At 38.2% G+C, this 14,886-nt stretch overlaps 1 long non-coding RNA gene across 7 annotated transcripts in view; it reads left to right on the plus strand.

Moving 5' to 3' along the window:
* The first annotated feature begins 220 nt into the window (after positions 1–220).
* The window catches only part of LOC124104589 (uncharacterized), a 294,556-nt gene continuing 279,890 nt past the window's right edge, over positions 221–14,886 (plus strand). For all 7 annotated transcript variants that reach the window (XR_006855472.2, XR_009228358.1, XR_009228357.1 and 4 more), the window contains exon 1: positions 221–414. This is a non-coding gene — a long non-coding RNA (uncharacterized LOC124104589). The remainder of the gene's footprint in view (positions 415–14,886) is intronic.

Consider the following 14,886-nt stretch of genomic DNA (forward strand, 5'->3'; position numbering starts at 1 on the left):
AGTCCTTGGGTCAGGAGAAGGATAATAATGGTCATTAATATCCATCATTCATTACAAGGTTCTTCTTCCCCTGAGCCCTTCGAACCTACTGTTTATAAATGCTTTTTAATGTGCCGAATGCAGTTCCGGCCCCTCTCCCCCGCAAGCACACACACACTTGGAGGGAGGTTAATTGCTGCTGTCTTTATGAGCCCTGACCTGTGCAGACAGCATTCTTGGATCACTTCTTCTACCTCTGGGGTAGAGGTTAATGGTCACTGTGCAAGACTGCTTGGGACAAGAAACTGGTAGAATCTAATTACTGCCTCTTGTGAATGCGCCCAGGAGTGTGCAAGTAATCTCCAAGTCTGCATGCTAAGTACCTTCTAGAAGCTCTTGTTATTTTGAAGACCCTAAGGAAATTATATCTTAATTGTGAGTCTAAAATGTCCCTTATTAACTATTTGTTGCTCTTACCTGATTCTTACTGCTTTGAAATCTGTTTGATTCAGATGCTACCAAATGCCTTCTTCATTTTGTCTAAGAAACCTACATTATTATTTCTGTTTGTGTAACTACTGAACCCAGTGTGAGTCCCTGTTCTTATTTGTTCCCTGCCTCCCCTCTTCAGGGGCTCCTCCCCAACTGGTAGATTATCCCTGGGTATCAGTGCATAATTCTCTTTTGAAACAACTTGGAACTAATTTTCTGCTTTTTGAACATATGGCCGGACACCTTGAAACAGATTCTTGCGTCTGCGTTTTCCTGAGTCTTTTGGGTGGTGACTGGGTTATTAGAAGTAAAAAAGAAAAATCAGGATTGAGGCAAACATAATTATAACTGAAACTTGAAACGGAATTTGTGAGCTATTGTTAATATGATTTTATCCCTCTGATTTGTGTGTGTGTGTCTTCTCATAATATATATCAACATTTATTTTGTCAGTGGGCAAATTATGTATTGCCTGAAACCCCTGGAAAACAACATTACTCTGTTGTTAACACGCAGGTGAAAATTCTGCACATATATACATCTCCCTGTTGTGAATCTTTCAGGCAGACATTTTTTTCTGTGAGGGCAGGAACTAAGATTTAAAATCACCTCACCTGACAAATGATTAGGGAATTATTCTTCTTAAACCAAATGAATGACAAAACAAATCAGCTCCCTAAAGTGATGCGAGATCTCCTCAAGCTGTGCCTGGGAATATTAATAAATGAAGAGACGCCTCTGCCTACAGCTTGTCATTTCAGTGTGCCTCCAACACCGCAGGCTGCAAAGTGGGAAAGCTGTGGGGCTCCTTTAGGAGGTTAAAGCCTGCCATCTTGTGACCACTGTGGAGAATTACACCAACATTTCATAAAGTTTAATAGTATCTGTTGAAATTTGCCAAAGGCATTATTGGCATGTGCTCACAAATGGCATCTGGATTTGGGGTGTGCTTATTCTTTGATAGGTACCAAGAGCTTAAAGGCTTGAAAACACCCACCAGGAAGTTTTGGACTTCTTGCCTTCAGGTTGCAAAGGAGAAGGTGGATGTTGAGGTGTGAGTTCTATTGTACTGTCATGTTCTTCTAGGATCTGTAGTGCTGAAAAGTGGGACCATCTGGGATGGCAGTGACTGCAGCCGCCTACAGTTCTAGACAAATGGGTAATTTCTTAAAGAGCCCTTCTGATGAGCAGAAAAACTTCAGGCTTGTTAGCTAAAGTGTCATTTTCAGATACACGTGGAAAGATCATGGCAGGTGGTGCAGTGGGGGGCCGAATTGGAGAGGCTGATCCGTCCATTGGGTGCTCAGCAAATGAAAACCAATGATGTCTGTCTGCTGGTGGTTGAGGGATTTCCCTTCCATGGGGACAAATGAGGATTAAAAATGGGAGCATCTTCCTTCTGGCTTGTGCTTTTTTTTTTTTTTTTAAGGATTGAGAACACCTGGACGGTTTGCTTTTTAAAAACCATTGGCTGGATTTTGATAATTTTTCCTCAGATCCTAGAATTTGAGGAATGACAGGGAATGACTGTTGTTAGGATGTATACAGTCTATCTGGAGGTCGGAGCCTGAGATGAAAGGGAATTTACGCTTATTGAGCCAACCAGCTCCCTCCAAAAGTTAAAGCCAGTTTGAGGGGGCTGAGTAATTTACACATTTTCCCAACACAGCTGCCTGCTTTTCAGTTTTCCATCTGTGAGCTGGAAATGATGGGAATGATCAAATTTGCCAACTGATTGTCTTCAAGGATGTGATTGTAGTGGGACAAGCCGTAGGATGTTCGTGTAGCCGTTAGTATACTCTATTAAATGGGGTGCACTCACAGATTAAATTTAAGGTCTTTTTTTTTTCCCTTTTGCAAAAAAAAAAAAAAAAGTGCCATCTGATTCACAGTCAAACTGGGAACAGAAAATCACCTTGAAGTAAATGTTCCTTGTTCTTCAGAGAATGCTTGAGTAGGCTCCCATGGTTATGTAAATGTCAGAGGAGTAGGCCTCCTGTTCCCTAGAGAAGGGTATAACAAGATGTGTGTGCTTTGAAAAGGTTGCCTCTTGTCTCCTGGGAGGAATTGGTGGTGCAGGGCAGTGGGGCGGGCAGTGTGTTGCATGCGTTGTGTGGTCAAGTGAGATGAAAAATTAATTCTGTGCCTCTGGGATTTGGTTGATCACTCCCCTTATCCCAAACCCCTGTGTTACCTTGACTTTCGTGCCCACACACTCCTGCTTTTTTTCCTCCTTCACTGGTTGCCTTTGCCTCCTCCACTTTGCAAGAACATGCTTCTCCCCCTGTTCTGTTGCGTTTCCTCCAGGGCTTGGTCCTGCTAAAGTTTAATTTTTCCAAAAGGTAAAATCGAAAGTCTTACACAAATATAGAGGGAACACATCAAAGACGTTATGTAACTCATCAACAAAGAAATCTTAACAAAGATGTTAAGAATCAGATCAAAGGACAATTGAAAGCACAGACACATAGGTTCTCGGAATACTGAACTAAATTTGCTAACAGATGCAAAATGGTTAGTATTTCATAGAACAATAAAATATAATTCTTGGGGGTCATTGTTTCTACCAGGTTAAAAATCAACAAGGTATCTATATGAGGACAAAAATCCATTTGCAGTGCTATGGACAACAATCATCTGCATTTCTATCAGTTTTCTACAAATTAACTTCTATCCCTAGAGAATTGTAAATAACTTTAGCCAACAGGAAGACAGTCAATGGTGCATAGATCTGTAGAATAAGAACTTCCCGAGGATGTGACCAGAACTCTCAGTAATCTCTATTGCCCTTGATCAAGTTTTTGACAGTTTTTTTTTCCTGAGCTCTCTAGCCACTCTATACCCTCGGCAATCTCACCTAAACCGTGTCTTCAATTAACTCCATTAACAGCTGACTTAAGTTTATATCTTCCTTCTAATTCTCTCAGCTCTAAACCCATGTGTGTATCCAACAACTTGTCTTAGACGCTTTGGGAGCAAAGAGAGAAGGAAATCTGTGTAAGGTATTTTAGCTTGTTAGAGGAGCAGAAATCTGAACTCCACGTTTTCCAGTTTCAGAACTGGAACCCAAAGCCTCCAACATTGACAGGAGGATGTCATTTTGGAGGTGCCCAAACTTCAGGGGCTGGAACCTCGGTGGTGGTTCTCGTCTCCTTCTGTCTTAAGGACAGAGGGGGTTTTCCTCTGGGAAGCAGGAGGCTGGAGGCACCGACCTCATCCTTTTTCTAGCTGAGTTACGGATAAACGTCAGTGCTGCTGCCTGCCCACGGTGAGTGTGGCTGCTTCCTGTGATGAAGCAAAGGTTGGTGATCACCCTTTATTACTGTTGGGTTTGAGAGGCTGGGGGATTCCCATGTTGTACCCTTGATCTAGCTATTTCCTATTTTCCTCTACAAAAAGGAGGCCTCCAGCAGGGGCTTTGGTGGGTAGGGGGTTGGATTTTTCCCAGAGGGATGCTGTCCAGATTTTCTGGTGGTTTTCTACATCTGCTGCTTTGCCCTGTGGACCGTGGTTTCCGCTGTCCTCTGCCTTGAACTCATCCCTCCTTCAGCGTCCACGGTTCCCTTTCAAGCCCCAGCAGTCCCTGACTGGTCTCCAAGTTTAGCAACAAAGTTTGTCCTCTGCAGTTTGTCCTTATTCCTTCCTCTGTGGTCTCTTTTTCTTCTCTTTCTGACTTTCCAGGCTTGAACCTAGAGATGTTCAATCTGCTCAGATGAAAACAAATGACGGGGAGGTGAGGATAGCCAGTAGCCATTACCCTTGCTCAATGGAGCAGAGCCTGTGGTGGAAGAGTTGATTTCCGCCTGGTGAAAGGAATGTGGGGAATATCCTTATGTGTGTGTGTTTGGGGGGGGGGGGGCGCCAGGGAGCCCTGCGGGAGGCCAGCTCTAGCCACTTGCTGATTCTTTACTCTTTTCTCTGCCAGGGAGCCACCATTTATGCAATCCCTGCTCTGGCAAAGGCCATCTCAGGAGGTGCTTGCTCTACCGGGAGGGCAAATGGAGATGGGCTCACTTGGCCTGAGCATTGGTACAGGTACTAGGGAAACTGTATTTGGTTGAACCTGGCATTCCCCAACACGGGAATGTTCTTAACATAGTAAAGTTCTGGATGGCAAACCCTCAGGAAAAGAGAACTGCTACTGAGGGGGTTGAGGGTTAGGACTGAGAGGTGCACTTACCCTGTCCCCAATAGTTCAGTTACCAACCATATTTAGATATGGGCTCTGCACGGTTTTGTCAAGGGAACATGTTGCCTTCATTATCCTTAAATCAACTGCAGATCCCACCTTAGCTTCGGAAGGGTGGCAGGGAGAAGTTATGAGAAGCAGCCTTTGCCCAGATGATTCTTCTCTCTGGATTTCACAGCCTACCCTGAATTGTGCCTGGGGTGGGGCTGTGGGGTTGCAGGGGTGGGGGTGGGTGGGGGGGTGACTCCCAGCTAGGGCTGGCTCTCAGACCCCAATTACACTCTCAGCCTGCTCCTTCTGAGCACATTCCTAGTCTTATGAGATTGAAAACTTTTCTGCAGTCAGAGAATCCTATACAACTCCTTTCAACTCCTGCTACTCTGAAAGGAAGGAAAAAAAAAAAAAGGAACCCTGCAAATAGCACTTTTTTTTTTTTTGGAAGTCTTTTTCCCTTTCTATTCAATCAGAACTGTCTAAAACCACTTTCTAGTTTAGATGTCATTACCGTTTGGTGTGGAACTTCAAACATGAATACCTTAGAAACTGTCTATAGTTCTCTTGAATTAAGAAAAAAATAAGAGACCGTTCTTTTCAAGGGTCTTTCTCTAGGAACAAGGTGAACATATCCCTTGTAGACTGATTCCCTCGCTTTCCAGGTCACTTTCCTCTGGTTGTAGTTGATGAAAGGGGGACTTTAAAAATGGTTATTATTAAACTGAGGAAAAATCCACATATAGAATTTATGCTTTTCAGTGTACAATTGTTTCTTAGTGTAGTCTCAAAATTGTGCAACCACCATTATTACTAATTCCAGAACATTTCTGTCACCTGCCAAAGAAGCTCTGTACCCATTACCAGTTACTCCCCCTATCTCTTTTTCCCCAGCCCCTGAAAACCACTGTTGTATTTTCTATCTCTATGGATCCTTTTATGGACAAGTGCTCCCTCCTCCAGCTCCTGGCAACCACTATTCTATTTGTTGAGTCTATGAGTCTGGCTGCTTTAGATATTCCATGAAAAAGGTAACCTGCAGGATTTGTTTTACTGTGACTGGCTTATTTCATGTAGCATAATGTCCTTACTTTCTGTTTTAGTCAGCTTTTTTTTTTTTTTCCCACTGCTGGGACTAAAAGGGCCTAACCAGAACAACAGTAGAGGAGGAAAAGTTTCTTTGAGGGCTCAAGGTTTCAGAGGTCTTAGTCCATAGAAGGCCAGCTGCATTCCTCAGGTGAGGCAGAACATCGTGGAAGAAGAATGTGGCAGAGGAAAGAATGTGGCTCAGAAAGAAGAGAGAGAGGGAGACTCCATTTGTCAGATACAAAATATATACCCCAAAGCCATGCCCCCAATATTCCACCTCCTCAAGCCACACCCTACAAGCCTTCAGTTACCACTCAGTTAATCCCTGTCAGGGGATTAATTCACCAATTGGGTTAAAGCTCTCAGAACCCAATCATTTCTTCTCTGAACTTTCTTGCATGGTCTCACAAGTGAGCTTTTGGGGAACACCTCACATTTAAACCATAACAATGTTCATGCATATCATAACACATGACAGGATTTCCTTTTTATGGCTGAATAATATTCTACTGTATATATATGACATATTTTGTTTATTCATTCATCCTCTGATAGAAATTTAGGCTGTCTCTCTACTCTTGGCTCTTATGAATAATACTACAGTGAACATTGAAAAAGCAGATATCTCTTCAGGATTCTGATGTCAATTCTTTTGGTTAAATATGTGGAAGTGGAATTGCTGGATGGTATGTTAGTTCTAGTCTTAATATTTTGAAGAATCTCCATGCCATTTGCCAAGGTGGCTATTCTATTCTACATTTCTACCAGTAATGCACAATAGTTTTGATTTTCTCCACATCATCACCAACAATTGTTTATTTTGGTTTGTATTTTTTGACAATGGCCATCCTACAGGTGTAAAGTAACCTTGCATTGTGGATTTGATTTGCATTCCCCAGGTAATTAGTTGTTTTGAATATCTTTTCAGATACCTTTTGGTTACTCCTGTATCTTTTTTGGAGAAATATCTATTTAAGTACCCATTTTTTATATTGAGTTGTAAATATATTTAGTTTCTTATGAATTTGGGGAAATAGCTCCTTATCAGATACACAGATGGCAAATATTATCTCCTATTCTGTATATTGTCTTTTCACTGTGTTTGTTATTTCCTTTGCTATGCTACACACAATTTTTTTTTTTAGTTTTGTGTTAGACCCACTTGTCTAGATTTTGCTATTGTTTCCTGTATGCTTTTGGTGTCATATCCAGGAAATTATTGCCAAGACCAGTGTCAAGAACCTTTTCCCCTATGTTTTCTATGAGCAGTTTTATAACTTTAGGTCTTATGTTTAAGTGTTTAACTCTTTTCTGTTGGTTCTATCTTGTATATGGGGTAAGGATGCAAGTTTACTCTTGTAGTTACTTAGTTTTCCTAATACAATTTATTGAAGAAATTATCCTTATCCCATTGTGTAGTCTTTGCCCCCTTATCAAAAATCATTTGACCATATACATTGGTTTATTTCTGGCCACTCTGCTGTTCCATTGGTTTTTATGTCTGCCTTTATGCCAATACCATAATGCTTTGATTATTGTAGATTTGTAATATATTTTAAAATCAGGAATCATGAAATGTATTTTTAGGGCCTTATTTATTTTTTTTAGTTGTCCAGTTTGTTGGTGTATACTTGTTTACAGTAATTTCTTACAATTCTTTTAATTTTTGTGCCATCAATTGTAATCTCTTCCCTTTCTTTTCTGATTGTGTCTTTTTCCTTAGTTGAGCTAACTAATGATTTTTCAATCTGTGAATCTTTTAAAAAATAACTCTTTGTTTTGTTGGGTTTTAATGTTGTCTTATTTTCTCTAATTTTTAAAATTTTGGTCTAATCTTATTTCCTTCTTACTAAGTCCAAGGGTAGAAGGATCACCAGTGTGAGATCAGCCTCAGCAGTTTACCAAGACTCTGCCTCAAAATAAAAAATAAAAGGAGTAGCTGGTATTACAGGTGTGCATTACCATGACCGGCACTTGCTGTCTCCATTGATTTCATTCATTGTTTCATTGATTTTTTTTTTGTTGTTTTTGTTGTCGACATGCTTTGATCCATTTCTCATTTTCTTTTGTGTATTTTATGTATTTTACTTTGTAGTTATCATGGGGCTTACCCCAACATCTTACATTTATTTTTAAGCTAATGATTTAACTTTAATCTCATACAAATACTGCCCATACTGTTAGATGGGTAGGTACACAAATAACATGAAAAAGCAAGGGAACAAATTGCCCCAAACAAAGGAAGATACTTCAGTAACAGAATCCATTGCCACCACGTTGGAAGAAATGTCAGAGAAGGAGTTTAGAATGTATATAAACTAATCTGCAATGTAAAGGACGATGTAAGAAGTGATATCAGAGAGATAATACAGGAAGTGAAAGATTACTTTAATAAAGAGATAGAGGTTCTAAAAAAAATCAAGCAAAAATCCTTGCAATGAAGGAATCTATAAACCAAATTAAAATTTCAATGGAAAGTATGACCAACAGAACAGACCACTAAGACAGAACCTTAGGCAATGATGATAAAACATAATCTTGAAAATAAAGTTGACCATGGACAAAAGATGTTAAGAGACCATGAACAGAACTTCCAAGAAATATGGGATAACCTGAAAAGATAAAATTTAATATTTATTGTGATAGATGAAGTCTCAGGCATACAAATCAAAGGAATGCACATGTTTTCCAATGAAATAATACCAGAAAATTTCCTAAACCTAAAGAATGAAATGGAAAATCAGATACAGAAGGCTTACAGGACCCCCAATATACAAAATTACAACAGACCCAAATATACAACATTACAACAGACCCAAATATACAAAATTACAACAGTCCCACACCAAGGCACATTATTATGAAAATACCTAACATATAGAATAATAAAATTTTAAAGGCTGCCAGAGAAAAGTGATAAGTCACATTTAGAGGGAAACTAATTTGGATCTCAGCTGATCTCTCAACCCAGACCCCCAAAGCTAAGAGATCTTGAAATAATATACACCAAGTTCTGAAGGAAAATGGATGTCAGCCAAGAATACTATACCCAGCAAAATTAAGCTTCAGAATTGACAATGAAATAAAAATCTTCCATGACGAACAAAAATTTTAAAAATTCACAACTAGAAAGCCTGTTCTATAAAACATACTTGATAAAATATTTCATGAAAAATAGAAAAGAAAGTGGCTGCTGTATTATATTGGTGCATCCTTCTCCTGCTGTATGTGAGGCCTGATATGGCAGCTTAACTCAAATGTAGTGCATGTGGAGAAGAGAGGACAAAAATGCATGTAATATTATAACTTTTGTGATAAGAAAAAGCACTTGAATTGAGTAGAAACTCATTTTTTAAAAAAATGTTTAAAGTAAAGAAGGTAGAGAATCAAAAGCAGAGACTCCTTGAATTATTTCTGTTTATCTGCAAAATGGATTTTTATATCTATGTTGGAGAGGAGGCCTATGATCTGGGAATTCTCAGAATTTCATGCATAACAATGAAACCAAACCCTGCACACATTGTCTCCAGTCTGAAACTTCAGCCCTTCCAGCTTCCTCCTTTATGCTGTTGAAATGCTTCAACCTCTTTTCACTCAGGGATGGGGACTTAAGATAAAAGTGATTGATTGGTAGCCTAGAAACACAGTATCTCCCACTTGCTCACAGAAGAACACATGGCCTTTAAACTACCCTGGAAATCACCTTCTTGCCTCTGAACAAGGTTTCCTGTTTGCCTGACTCCTGCTTGGGGAAGAATGGAGAAAGAGGGAATAGACTATCTTCCAGAAGCAAAATCTCACTTCCTTACAACTCCATCCTGTGGGATGGCCCCCTGGACCTACGTACGTATGAAGTAGTTGAGGATATTTGGTATTATCTGAAATGAGTTAGTTCTGGTATGTTAATTTCTCCACCATTGGAGTTTTCAATGTGATTGTTAGTTGGCTGAATTACTGAAGAAATATACCTGCAGCCTGTTGTATAATTATCTCAGGAATTATAAAGGCAATAAATGCATGATTGTTTTTTATGAATACATTAAAGCAGAGATGTGTAATTGGCACTTTAATGATCTAGTGGCAGCAGATTATATATTAATGTGATTACAAAATGATAATTGCTTTTGGCAATTAATTGGCATCACCTTTCAGTAGCCCTTTCAGTACATTGTCAGGGACTCTCATTGCCAATAAGAAAAAGGATCCTGCAAGGCTCTGGGGGGAGCTCTGGGGGAAGAATAAGTTAATTACTTAACAAAACAAGTGGTTGATCTTTATATTCTCAACCAACGAGTCTTTGGGGTTTAATAACAGCAGTAACATACTATATCTTTTTTCCTGAGTGGTGCCCAAATGATGTATAAACTTTTTGTAATGTAATTACCACCCATAAATCACTTCATTTTTGAAATATGGTGGCTTCTGAGAAAATGAGATTGCTTTTTACAGTCTCATTAATTTAAGAAGAAAAGAGTAGAAAAAAAATTCTTGCCTCTAATAGAAAGGCAGGTAAGGATGGGAAGCTGATTTGGTTACATGTTACCGGCAAACTGACTGAGAAACAAACAATGGCATTATATGTATACTTGAGCGTTCGCAAAGCATTTCACATATACAAATCAATTTAATTCTTACAGCTTTGTGTTTTGGTAGCAGTGTGTTTATGCAAATTGTTCTAGAAAATGTCTCCAAACATAAATTTATATCTTTTTTTTAAAAAAATCTTTTTGGCGGTTCTAGGGATCCAACCAGGGCCTTGTGTATGCTCTACCACTAAGCTACATCCCTAGCCTCCAAAACATAAATTTGATGCATTGTCTCAACATTCTAAGACTCAACCAGGAGAATTTTCTGTAGCCTTTCTATATTTGCTAGGGCATTCGACTTGCTTTTCACTGATTAAAAATATTAATAATCAGTATATAAAAACAAATATTCCTGCAAAGTTTTGATTAAATAGTCACAATCATTGATAGGTAAACTGATGTTGAAATTGGTAATTGAAACATTACTCTGTAGTCTGTTGCTATCTTATCCTAACCCAATCTGTTGCTATTTATATTGTCTGTATTGACTTTTACCACATGCCTCCTGTTCTATCCTGAAACTGAATAATGAGATTAAGCATCTCTCAATAATGAGAGCAGACACTATATTGACTGATTTCTAACTGCTCAGCTTTATCTTTGATTTTTCTTTTGCATGTATCTCAGTCTCTAAACAGTTCTTTCTGCATTTTAATATCTGGCACCAGAAACTGTGTTGTAAAGCAACTGAGAACACTGGCAGAGTAAGAGCTGAAGTTGAGGTCACCCCACCGAAACATTAAATCATTTATTTGAAAAAGCTATCTTTTGGGGCCAGAGCAATAGTTCAGTGATAGCCTCTAGGTGCAAGCTGAGGGACACTCCTATCTGGAATTGTGATTCCAAATGCTGAGTTAATGCATGAAAGCAGTCCTTTATGTTTTTGAGTTCTTGGTTGCAGAGTGAATATTTATGACTCTAGAGACACATGTAACACTCATTCATTTATTCATTTTCACATTCAACAATTATTTATTAAATGCCTATGATGTTTCAGACACTGTATTACCTAGTGGGCATGCAGAAGTGAGCAAAACTGACAAGATCTTCACCTTCACAGGGAATATAGCAGAAAGGAGGAGACAGAGGGCCCCAGATGAAGTGCCCCCCCCCATATCTATGTCTTTCCTTTTTTCTCCCACCTTCCCTCCCATCTATCCCTCTTTCTTCTCCTTTCCTGCCTCTCTTCCCTGTCTTCCTTTCTGCATCTTTCCCATAGGGTTCCAAAAATTATTGTCAGTATAATACAGAGCTGATATCACTAGTTTATTAGATAATGCTAATTTGAAAATGTGAGATAAAGTCCCAGGGACCTGCCATATATTAGTCTAGCTCACCTTCTTTTTGTGATGGTTTTTAGGTGTCTGGTAGTATTAAATACCCCCAGGAGAAGCATAAGTGTTTATGAATACCTTTTTCTAGCTCTCACTTCCCTCTTCTTCAATTATTTTTATGAACAATGAATAAAGAGAAAGGCCAGTATCTATTCTACTGAATAAGTATCATTTATTAAATTACTGTGTGCCAGATAATTTCTATAGATAATTCTGATTTCTCACAGGAAACCATTGAGTGGCATTGTTATCTTTTTATAGATGAAGAAGTCGAAGTTGAGCAAGGTTTGGTAACTGGCCTAGGGTCTTACAACTTGTAGGTGACAGAGCTGAGGCTACATGAGAGGACATGAGAGGACATGAGAGGACAAAGCCCTTGTTGCCTTCTCTAGTTCTTACTGCTTCTAGAGCCCTGAAGTGCCCTTATATCCTTAATATCCTCTGCCTGATATTTATTTAGACTCTCCTTGTTTTCTTTAAGTAAGGATATAGACAGTGGAGACTTTTCTTTTTCCTCTGTCTACAAGACTGCTTTTGCTACCTTTCTGTTTATTTCATTTAAATTGGTTTCTAGAAAGAGTTTTAGTTTTGACTTGGTTCTAATCATGATACACAGTTTGATTATATCTTCCAACCAATTTAGAAAAAAAAAAAAGGAAACTCCCTTTTTCTGGGATAACAAAGCAGATGACCCCATCATTAAAGTGTATTAAGAGCACGGAGTCTCTTCGAAGATTGCATCTTCACATAGCATTAGCAGCTACTTTTGCAGGTAGTAAAAAATGAGGTGCAAAGGCATAAACAAATTCATTTTGTATTACTCAGAGTTAAAGATTAGTTCTAAGAGTAATAAAGATTGTTTGGTTAGGGCCATCATGTGAAGATAATCATTTTAGCAGAAAGATTGTGTGGGTTATGCCGGTGCCTTTTGAAATTCTACCCATCACTTAGCATTTCTTAGAAGGTGGTCATAGGGCATTTGCAAATAAATATCAGTGGCTGCACATTTTATTTTAGGCACACTATTTGCTTACCACGAAAATGGAGGCTTTAACTTGACTTTGAAGTCCGTTTAGCTCGAAAACTGTATTTCTAATGGAATCAAAGCTTTTAACTATTGACACATTGTCTTTGGTTGCTTTTATGCATTCTTGTGATAGCTTTTCAGAAGGTCCATGTGTAGCAAACCCTAGTGTTAGTAGATAAGGGTTTTTAGGAGTTAGAATTAATTGCTAGGGTCTAAGTGAGACACAGTGCTCATTTGCTAGGGCTTCAAGATTTGTCTGGAAGCTCAAGGTTAAATGAAATTGCTTATGGTCACAATTACAAGCAATGGTGTTTTCAAATGCACACGCTGGAAGGAGTCTACTGAAAAAGCTGTGGAGACTTTTGGAATATTTGGTAAATATGAAACATTTGTTCATTGATTTATTATTTCAATGATTACTGGATGCTTATTGTGTACCTCTTTAGAGAAACAGAATAATCATGACATTATTTCTTCTGAAACATTTTGTGAAAGTCACAGTAAAGCCCTCTGGACCTATGGGTTTTTTCCATGGGTTAATGTTATTTACATCATTCATTCTTTGATCCATTGATATTTACAAGTTTCCTTCTTGATATCCTAAAATAGAGATTTGATTTTCTAGTTATCTAGCTTGATTCCACTGAAGTGAAGCAATATACTCTGCTCTGATTTTGATTTTTTTAAAAAAATATGTTGAGACTTCCTTTATAGCTCCAAATATTGCAATTTTGGAAAATGTTCTGGGTGTTTTCACATAGAATATGTATTCTGCAGTCATTAAATGCAGTTTTCTCTAATATATGTCAATCATGAAAAGTTGTTAGTTTTGTTGGTTGGATCTGTGCCTCTAATAATTTTTTTTAAATATTTATTTTTTAGAAGTAGTTGGACACAATACCTTTATTTTATTTATTTATTTTTATGTGGTGCTGAGGATCGAACCCAGGGCCTCACACTGCTAGACGAGTGCTCTACTGCTGAACCACAATCCCAGCCCCTCTACTAATTTTTTTGACTGTTTGTTTTAGTTATGAGAGAGGTGTAATTTCCCACTGCAGTTGTGAATTTGAACATTTCTCTTTCTGTTTATTTTTGCTTTCTATATTTTGTGGCTGTGTTGTAAGATGCAAGCAAATTTAGCATAGTTATATCTTTTTGGTATATTAACATTTTTATTATTATGGAATGTTTTCCCTCAATTCTAATACTGTTCTTGTTCTATATGGCTACTGCAGCTTTTTTTGTTTGTTTAGTGTTTTTATAATATATTTTTTCCTATCGTCTTGCTTTCCACCTTCTGTATTATATTTAAATGCACCTCTTTAATCAGTGTGTGTGTATGTATTTTAAAATTTTAATCCAGCCTTATAATCTATTTTTAACTGAAATAGTTGGTGCATTTACATTGAAGGGAATTACTGATGTATTTGTGTCTATATTTGTCATCTTACTATTTGCTTTTTTAAAAATTTGTTCTAATTATTTATACATGGCAGTAAAATGCATTTTGACACATCACACATAAAAGGAGTATAACTTATTCTTCCGGTTGTAAATGATGTAGAATCACACAAGTCGTGTAGTCATATATACACATAAGGTCATAATTTCTGATTCATTCTACTATCCTTCCTACCCCCATACCGTCTCCCCTCTCTTCCCTCCCTTATGTCAAATCCAAAGTACCTCTGTTCTTCCCTAGCACCACACCCCATTGTGAATTAGCATCTCTAAATCAGAGAAAACATTCAGCCTTTGGTTTTTGGGGGGGGGGGACTGGCTTATTTTGCTTAGCATGATATTCTCCAGCTCCATCTATTTATCAGTAAATGCCATAATTTCATTCTTTTTTAAGGCTGAGTAATATTCCATTGTATGTGTATACCACATTTTCTTTATCCATTTATCTGTTGAAGGGCACCTAGATTGGTTCCATAGTTTAGCTATAAACATTGATGTGGCTGTGTCACTGTAATATGCTGATTTTAAGTTCTTTGGGTATAAACCTAGGAGTAGGATAGCTGGGTCAGATGGTGATTCCATTCCAGGTTTTCTGAGGAATCTCCATACTGCTTTCCATAATGGTTGCACCAATTTGCAGTCCCACTAGCCATATATAAGTGTACCTTTTTCAAAAAAGGTATGTATTCAATCTAAAACCTTCTTCTCAGCAAAGGAAATGATCAATAAAGTAAA

Source organism: Marmota monax, unplaced genomic scaffold, assembly GCF_021218885.2.
Source record: "Marmota monax isolate L192 unplaced genomic scaffold, Marmota_monax_Labrador192_F-V1.1 WCK01_AAM20220418_F8-fsc00001, whole genome shotgun sequence".
NCBI lineage: Eukaryota > Metazoa > Chordata > Mammalia > Rodentia > Sciuridae > Marmota > Marmota monax.